This window comes from Silurus aristotelis (genome assembly GCF_946808225.1).
Source record: "Silurus aristotelis genome assembly, chromosome: 5".
In the NCBI taxonomy this organism is placed as follows: domain Eukaryota; kingdom Metazoa; phylum Chordata; class Actinopteri; order Siluriformes; family Siluridae; genus Silurus; species Silurus aristotelis.
In genome coordinates, this window is record NC_139578.1 from 9,145,544 (window position 1) to 9,153,073 (window position 7,530).

General features: G+C 41.2%; 1 long non-coding RNA gene across 1 annotated transcript; it reads right to left on the bottom strand.

The window, feature by feature from the left end:
* Window positions 1-5,290: 5,290 nt before the first annotated feature.
* LOC310726417 lies at window positions 5,291-6,452 on the bottom strand. Its single transcript, XR_014533752.1, has 3 exons — window positions 6,277-6,452; window positions 5,776-5,906; window positions 5,291-5,524 (listed from the first exon to the last, which is right to left on the bottom strand). It is a non-coding gene; the product is annotated as an uncharacterized lncRNA (long non-coding RNA).
* Between the last annotated feature and the right edge of the window lie 1,078 nt (window positions 6,453-7,530).

A 7,530-nucleotide genomic window follows, 5' to 3' on the forward strand; every position in this document is an offset into this window, starting at 1 on the left:
AACAAGACTATTAAATGCAAGAAACCAGAATAACCATTTGTAAAATGTAGCCTCTATACTATTATGCAGTATAGAGCACATTGACAAAAGTGTTTAAGCAAGAAGAGTAGTAAAAAAAACTCTTGTAGCAGCATAATAGCATTGTCTATGAAATTTCCAATGTAACCCCTGACCCTTCCACAGTTTATTATTCATTTATTCATGTTGAAGCATATTACTCCGAAACTGCTATAAATCTTTCAGTGACTACAATCAGAATCCCAGGAAGACCTTCTGTTGATAACTTCTGCCGTTTTACCACCTTTGCGCAATAAAACATTTAGTAAAGAACGCATTTTGCTGACAAAATACTCCAGCAGCACAAATAATCTACGTAAAAAAACAAACACTGATTTAATAAGTTTCCCTGAATAAAATTTAGAGATCCAACACCCCAGCCGAATGTTACACTGAGATATTAATGAACCGTAATCATCTATGATACATGGGTGGGGCAAAAGACAAAAAAAAACCACATAGCACACCAATCAAGAGATTCATTAATGCTTCATCTAGTTGCTAATCTGCTTAGTACAACTCATTATCTCTTTTGTCCGGCAGTGTGGCACAACCCCGGTAGAAGTCTGTGCCCTTTGCTGGTCTTGTTATAGTTGAGGGATCTTATAGATTCAGCTGATCCATACTATTTGTCCAGTATGTGACAGGGAGCATCCCTCCTGTGCACGATTTCAGCTCATTAACATTTTAGGTGATGCGTCTGTCATGACCCTAATCAAATATTCTGGAGTAAGGCTTATGACCATATTAACATTTTAGAGTCATTAAACTGCAGTAACCCGAATGACTGCTAGCTTTGTGTGTGTGTGTGTGTGTGTTTGTGTGTGTGTGTGTCTGTGTGTGTCTGTGTGTCTGTGTGTCTGTGTGTCTGTGTTTCTCAGCTCGTTCAAAACAACAGTATCAGAACAAGACAGCATCTACACTCTACTTTCATGTGTAGGTGAATGTGTTATTTATCTGAGTGGAAAGCCAGATTATGTGTTGTTAGAAAAAAAGCAATTCATTATTACATTTAACTGACCACAAAATTTGATTTTATATAAAGCACACCACTAATTAGGTCCAGTTCAAATTGGCATTAAGACTGCTTAGAAATGTTGCATTTTAGACCAATTAAAAGATAATTGCATTTTTTTGCCTCAAAATATATATATATATATATATATATTTTATGGGTAGTTCACAGTGTTGAAAGAACTTTGCTTGCTCTGAATTTCGATTTTGTGAAAATAAAAATGTCATAGACTACGTTAGTCTTTTCAGACCTTCTAGGATGACATGCGATGATAATTCAATGTTAAACGTTTCATTATTAGACATGTGCATTGTTTTCAATGCTTTCTTTTTCATGATCAACTCCGAAATCATGCCTCTGTGGCCTAAGAACAAAATTGCTGCCCGAGTATTAGTTATCATGCTAATAGGTGTAAAGACCTACCTTTTCCTGAAACACAAACTTTTTTTTCATGTTTATTTTATGTATCTATGGTTTGTATTGTTTTTTTTTTGCAGAGTCCCAGCAGAGTTTAAGGCTGATGGTATCCTAACTCTGAAACCTAGCGAACCAGTGTTGATGTATTCATTGATGGAGACTTCAAAGGTTAGAACCCCCGCCCTCCCGATTAGTTTTCCAGAGTCTTAACCAGGGAGCTACCACCACCCTAGTTTTCACATATCCCATCTTGTCAGGAAGCTGGGGTGAGAGTACAGGGTCAGCCATGGTACAACGCCCCTGGAGCGGATTGGGTTAAGTGCTTTGCTCAAGGGCCCAAGAGTGGCAGTTTGGCAGTGATGGAACCCCTGACATTATAATCAGTAACCCAGAGCCTCCACCACTGAACCACCACTGCCCCATATAGCACAACTTATTGAGCAAAATACCCTGACCAGGCAGAACATTATGATAATATAACATTATGATCAGTGAAGTAAATAACACTGATTATCTCTTCTTCAAGACACCTGTTTGTGAGTGAAAATATCAAGCAGCAAGTAAACATTTTGTCCACAAAGTTGATGTGTTAGAAGTAGGAAAAATGGGCAAGTGTAAGAATTTGAGCGAGTTTGACAAGAGCCAACTGGGTCAAAGCATCTCCAAAACTGCAGCTCTTTTCGGGTATTTCCGGTCTGCAGTGGTCAGTATCTATCAAAAGTGGTCCAAGGAAGGAACAGTGGTGAACCAGCGACAGGGTCATGTGTGGGCAATGCTCATTTATGCATGTGGGGAGCAAAGGCTGGCTCGTGTGGTCCGATCCAGGTCCGATTCTGTAGCTCCAATTGCTGAAGAAGTTGATGCTTTTATTGGTTGACAAGTCAGGATGTTGTGGTGGCAAAAGGGGGACCAACACAATATCAGGCAGGTGGTCATAATGTTATGTTTGATCAGTGTACACTAGTGTTGGGAACAAGGACACATCCTAAATGAGCTGGATACCAGGCACACATAGTCATTCACACCCTGATTTAATGTTGGGGTCAGTTATCCATCTACTGTCATATTTTGTTTGGTTAGATGGGAGGAAACTGGAGAACCCTGAGCACATGATGAGAACACCACACAGATATTATTAGGCAAGTTTCCAGCTGGAAAATGAAAGCATATTCTTTTTCCATCTTGAAGGTTTTGGGAAGTAAGAGTTGGACCACTTTTAGCATGCATGATAAAAACAACATTGTCATGTTTTTGCAGTCTTTTTTTTTTTTTCAGTTATATTTAATTTTATCCCTGAAACCTCTCTAAAAGCCCAGTGATACAGTATAGTGTGTCCATTGGGAGGGAGTAGCAGTGTCCACCAGTTCTCTGTGAAAAGCACAAAGCGTCCGGTGAAGTGGGGGCGAGGCGCCGCTAGGAGGAGGAGGAGGAGGAAGATGAGGAGGAGGAGGAGGAGGAGGAGGATTTCACACAAACAACAGAACAATGAGACACGTTTGCGCCGGTGGTGCTGCAGGAGCACGTGAGCGCTTTTCGGTCTGCGGGCCGATCTGTGGCGCCGAGTGCCGGCCAAGAGGCGACACGCTGACGGCAGGGAGCGAGCAGCAGCACACACGCTGAGATGACGGTGACTCAGAAGCGCGTCAGCACGCCGGCGATGTGCCACTGCCAGAGCGCGCGCCTGGGGAGCTGCAAACTCACACACGTGCACCTGCCCTCCGGTTCCTCGCTGTCACACCCAGTTCTCCCTTCCGATTTCCAGACGATTCAGCACGACGTTATGATGATGTACTCGACATGGTATTAGACAGCATATTGTATTTATAACCTAGTATTCCTCTACTTTGAGGCAGCTATTATTAGCCTAGTATTCTATTTATATTATGGTATAAAATGCACAATGCATGGGAATGTGCAAAAATAGTATGCCACAGTATTATACACCGAGCAGGCATAACTTTTTAGCCACTGTTCTGTTGGTCCCCCTTTTGCTGCCAAAACAGTTCTGACCCTCATTAACAGCATTAACTTCTTCAGCAATTTGAGCTACAGAAGCTCGTCTGTTGGATTGGACCACACGGTCCAGCCTTCGCTCCCCACGTGCATCAATGTGTTTTGACCACCCATGACCCTGCCGCTGGTTCACCACTGTTCCTTCCTTGGACCACCTCTGATAGATACTGACCACAAGAGCTGCAGTTTTGGAGATGCTCTGACCCAGACGTCTTGCCATCATTAATTGTCAAACTCGCTCAAATCTTTACACTCGCCCATTTTTTCTGCTTCTAACACGTCGACTTTGAGGACAAAATGTTCACTTGCTGCCTAATATCTCCCACCCACTAACAGGTGCCATGATGAAGAGATAATCAGTGGTATTCACTTCACCAGTCATAATGTTGTAATGTTATGTGTCACTTTTCCTTTGTTGCACGATTTGCACAATTGCACACGGTCACTTAAGACTGGACCTGCACAGCACAGTGTCACTTTAAAACCAGCACATGGACACTTTAGTGACAATCACACTGGGACACAAATCTGGACTTCTGTCAATATCTGTCATACACATATCCATCTCCCTTTCTGTCTACTTCTTGTGTGTTTGTGTGCGTGTGCGTGTGTGTGTGTGTGTGTGTGTGTGTGTGTGTGTGTGTATATATATATATATATATATATATATATATATATATATATATATATATATATATATATATATATATATATACACATACATACACATTTATAATTTTAATATACTTTTTATACTTTTTATACTTCATTTTATTTTGAATTAATTTTATTTCTATTTCTATTTTTATGTTTAGAGAAAAGCATTTCACTACATGTCGTACTCTGTATGAACGTTTATGTACAAATGTAATTTGTATAATGAGGCAGCATGTGATATACACTATACAGCCAAACACTTGTATACACCTGGCTATCACACTGGGCTTTCTTTTGATTACATTTACAACATTTGGCAGACTTACAACTATCTCAGTTTTACAGCTAATCGTGAGGGTAAAGGGTCTTGCTCAAGGACCCAGCAGTGGCAGCGTAGTGGTGCTAAAATTTGAACCCATGACCTTCTGATCAGAAATCCAACATCCTATCCACTGAGCTGCCACTTCCCATTGGTGCCACAACCTTGAAATCACCCAGTGCAATAGAATATCTTAAATGAAACTAGGATGCTGGCAATGTCCCTGAACACAAGACAAACTCCATGAAGACACAGTTTTCCACGCTGACGAAGAACTGAATTGTTCTGCCCCGAGCCCTGTCCTTTTGTATTAACTGGAATGTCAGTTATGCCCTGATCTTCCAATCCCATACAGCCACATTACGGAATTGAATAAAAGGCCTTTCCAGAAAAGTGGAGCTTATTAATAAGATCGAGGGTGGACAAAATCTGATCTGATGGTGAAGTGTTCAGATACTTTTGGCTAAATAACGATTATAAAGTCATTATTCTGACATTTTTCTCCACCCTTCTACTTATACATCACTTTGCTGTGTATTTCAGCTTGATTTGAAATGCACCACATGTCGAAACCAAATGCTAAATTATGAATGGAATCAAATATCTGCTTCACATCAAAAACCCACATTCTCAAGATTACAGATTCCCAGCTCTGGACTTGGAAAACCCCCCCTGCAATCCACAATTTGTGTCTCTTTGAAACAGGAAGGACCGTTTATCGGGTCGTTTGTTGTGTCGGATGTGTTGGGACTAAAGCAGGGACAACATTACATTGGTAAAGACATTAAGCACGTCAGGACTAAGTTTGGGAACCTCTGCTGGAGACCAACAAAATGACCTGTCTCTTTACTCTTCATTAGTCTCAGTGTTTAGACTTCATAATGTAAACAAGGCCTATAGATCATGCGCCATTGTAGGACTGTGATTATCGACCAAATGTAGATTAGAGTTTAAGCAGTAAATCTTTTTGCTTGATCAGGTTGAAGTTGAAGTCAGGCCCAATTACTTTCCATTGGTTTCTTAGAGAATTGAAACTCTCATTACTTCTATAAAAACGAATGCAAAAAGCTAAATCAACAACACCGGACAGAAAAATCTCTAGGAATTCCCATCAGAAATCAATGCTTATGAAATGTAAACATTTTTTTATATGTAGTGTCTAGACAGTGTGTGTTTCTATGAACCTCAAGAAAAGCTCAGACGGCCTTATATTTCTATTTATTGCGATTAATGACATTTTGCGTAAAGGTAATTACCAATGCATAGAAGGGTAAAGCACCACATCTGTCTCACTCACCAGATTTGCACAGTGGAAACAGGAGCATCAGGAGCTGTGGATGTTGCAGTGGTGTCAGAGACACGTCGCGGCTCGTAAACGACGGCAATTAGCGAGTGCGCGCATTGAAATTCGTATTACATTACTGCCCTCTGCTGGCGCAAAACAGCTATTAACACACCACCATCATCATCATCATAATCAAAACGCATTTAGAGTGATTTACGCTTTTCCTGGTTTGTGTCGTCGGAATAAGAGGCACTTAAAACGAAAAAACAAAAACATTTGACTCAATTTTGCACTGCAGAGACCAGATAGAAAGACATGTTGCTCAAAGAAATGGACTTTGACGTGATGCATTTCAACCAACAATTAACCAAGCTAGAACTTTCTTGGCATTACAAGTGAGACCTCATCTGATTGTCTCCTCGCCACGCGCATGACGCAAACAGATGCGTGTTCGCTATACATCTCTCTACTCTCAGAGATTCTCAATCTCATGCACTGCAGTGTAACACTCACGCGCGCGACGCGGTGACTGACAGCCGCGCGGGACCCTGGTGCAAGGGGCGTGTCTGTTTTAGTGACGTCACGCCGGTCGCGCATACTCCGTCGACGCTTTAGATCCCGAGTCCGGAGTGTTCAGGACTGGATATGACTGAACGTCCTGTACTGTGCTTTTTTTTAATGTCTTTTGTAGATCTGTTTAGAATGACTAAATCTTTGTTTAGAATGACAAAAAACATTTCTACTCTAATTTGCATCTTCTGTTGCAATAAAAACAGGTTTCTTTGCATGTGGCCTAAAAGGTCTATTTCCACAGCCTTAACCAGATGTTCAGTATATCTTTGGTTTACTAGTGATTTCTTTATCCTGGAGCAATGCAATAAGGATTTCAATATTAAATATGTGTCTACAGTCAAACTCTAACCTGCTGATTCCTATATTGCTGAAAACACTCCAGGGGGTTTTCAGGTACAGTTATAGTCGGTTCTCTGCACAATGGATTATCTCCTTATCAGGAACCGTTACAGGAACCAGAGGGGATGTAGCTGTGGGGTTAGGGGTAGGGGATACCAGGAGGATGGGAATATCTGACACATTTGACCTTGCAAGGATTTTTGAGTTATGTTAGAACTACATGTAGGAATGACATTAGAATTAGCTGCTGAAATAATTATGCCAAGTCAACAGATGGTCATCACAATGATAGTTAAACAAAAGTGTCAGTGTGTGTGTGTGTGTGTATGTGTGTGTGTGTGTGTGTGTGTGTGTGTGTGTGTGTGTGTGTGTGTGTGTGTGTGAGAGAGAGAGAGAGAGAGAGAGAGAGAGAGAGAGAGAGAGAGAGAGAGAGAGAGAGAGAGAGATTGTAAAGAGAGACAGAGAGAGAAAGAAACAGAGAGAAAGTGAAAAAAAGAGAAAAAGACAGACAAACAGAGGGAGAGAGAGGGGGTGAGGGAGACACAGATAAATAGGTAGATTTAAAGAGAAAAAGGGACAGACAAAAACAGAGGGAGACAGATAGATAGATTGAAAGAGAGACGAAAACACAGAAAGAGAGGGGGAGAGAGAGAGAGAGAGAGAGAGAGAGAGAGAGAGAGAGAGAGAGAGAGAGAGAGAGAGAGAGAGAGAGATTGTGTAAAGAGAGACAGAGAGAGAAAGAAACAGAGAGAGAGTGAAAAAGAGAGAAAAAGACAGAGAGAGAGAGAGAGAGAGAGAGAGAGAGAGAGAGAGAGAGAGAGAGAGAGAGAGAGAGAGAGAGAGAGAGAGAGCACG